The sequence below is a fragment of the Protomyctophum bolini genome (genome assembly GCF_963924005.1).
Source record: "Protomyctophum bolini genome assembly, chromosome: 18".
In the NCBI taxonomy this organism is placed as follows: Eukaryota; Metazoa; Chordata; class Actinopteri; order Myctophiformes; family Myctophidae; genus Protomyctophum; species Protomyctophum bolini.
The window spans coordinates 2,462,979-2,465,299 of NC_137879.1; positions in this window are offsets into that span (position 1 = coordinate 2,462,979).

Here is a 2,321-nt window from a genome sequence, read left to right on the forward strand (position 1 = left end):
TACATTTTACAAGAACATTTCTACATTTCAATACAGCAATGCATTGATATCAAAATAGAAAATGACCGTGTACTTGTAAATTGTATGTTTGAGTACTTTCTTTTTTTAAAACCATGCACTTTTGAATATATAAGTAGCCTATTTGTTTATTTGGTTTCCGTCCATGAATGAATGCAGTCTTGAACCCGGTTATTATGTTAATTGTATATATATATATAGAGGGTATATGCGCGTAACATCATCATCAAACCCGGAAGTTATTTAGGAATGCCTACTGAGTGTCAAAAAACCTATTTTCTGGCCTCGACAGCCCATATACATCCAAACAGAAAAGTCCAATCTGATTGCATTAAACAACGTTAAACAATGTGATACTCACTTTGCCTGTTGCTTTGCCACTCGGTGTGCCATTCACTTTAAGCATGCACATTCCCTCCATGGGTGCCCAAAAGGTATAGATGGTGATCTACCAGTAGATCACACAGGCTGTGCAGGTAGACCACATGACATGCCCCTAAAATAAATAATTTAAGTCAAAACAAAAAAAGATTTTTGGCATCTCCCACTTGAATTAAAGTGACTTCACTTGTTGATTATTAGACAAAAAGGCAAGCTCAAACCCCAAAATGCAATACTTTGTTTTCAAGAGTGTTTTCGCACAAAGGTCAGTATATTACAAAGTTATTTCTATTTCCCATTCCAAGTGCGTTTGCCTAATTATGTAACTATTTTCAGCAATGGGATAATGTATATTTTCAGGTGGGTAGATCTGGTTGAGCTGGTCATTTTGAAAGTAGCTCTCAAGTGTAAAAAGGGTGGGCACCCCTGCTCTAAACTATAGTATAGTACCTTTTTTTCTTGGGCTGTGTGTGTGTGCTCCAGTTCCTGTCGATTTGATCCAATGAAAGCCGATGAAACTGCAGGTCAGATGACCAATGATATCCAATGAAATCAACAGGAACTGGAGCACACACACACACAGCCCAGGAAAAAGGTGAATAGGCTTCTGGAGGTATATATTGTTCATGAATTTATTATTTGGCTGTTGTATAACTTGACATGTATTAATGTAGCATTGAAAGTGTACGCATGTATTTCTGCCGCTTGGCCAGTTCAGTTCCCACTTGAGAAAGAGACGCTGTCTCAATGTGTTTTTACTGGTTAAATATTATAGGAAGTACTTCTATCTGACAGAGCAACTTTCACGGAGTAGTGGAGTAATATTTGACCAGGAGTATAGATACTTTGACTCGAGTATTGGGGTTGAGTACTTTGTGGTGGTGTAAATACATTTACCCGTGTACTTAAGTACAAGTCTGAGGTACTTCACTTTTACTTTACTGGAGTATTTCCAGTTGTCTGTACTTTGACTTCTACTCCACCAAATCAGAGGCAAACATATTGACCTTTAACCCCACTACAATTATATGAAAACTTTACTTAGTAATACTTTGTAGATTTCGATGATTATTATACAAGATAAAATGACACAGCCCTATTAAACTTTGGCTAGTTGAAAATAGCAGATCTACAAGCTCGCAAATTGCAACACATTGTGATCTTGCAGATCCGCTGTGCTGCAGGTAGTTCACCTGTGTCTCGCTGCAGAGTGCAGAACAGAGCTGCTCTGTAATCTGAGGTAAATCCTCCCTAAGTCTTCTTATGTGCTCAGTGTAGGTTATGTGCTTTAGGCCAAACGGAAATACCACCAGCGTTGGCCTCATTACTGTACCTGGAAGGATGACGATGGCTTCTTCTTCTGTTCCCCTGGAGCGCTGCCATGATGTGCCTCATGCATGTTTGAACACTTTCATTATTATATGTGAGATCGTCAGTTCATAAACTGGGATAATTATTACGACAACTAAATGGGGACTTGTTCCTATCAACACTTTTCCTGGGCTGTGTGGGCTCTCCAGTTCCTGTCGATTTGATCCAATGAAAGCCAATGAAACTGGTCAGATGACCAATGATATATCCAATGAAATCAACAGGAACTGGAGCACACACAGCCCAGGAAAAGTGTGGATAGATATGACAGAAACCATGGATGAAAGTGTAGTTTGGTTGTAATCTCAAAGTCGAGCTGGGCACCCATGAAGTACTCACTCACTCTCTCTCACACACTCTCACACACACATTCCTGAATTTGGAATCATTGTTTTACTATTAATGGCCTTTCCTGGCCTGCAGGTATAGGCTATTTGGCTTTTTGTGCCCTCACAAAATTCACTCACTCACTGTATTCATACTCTAGTTTTAGGTGATTAAGGTGATAAGAGATTCCCCCCAAAACACATCTCTCTTGTTTTCTCTTTTTA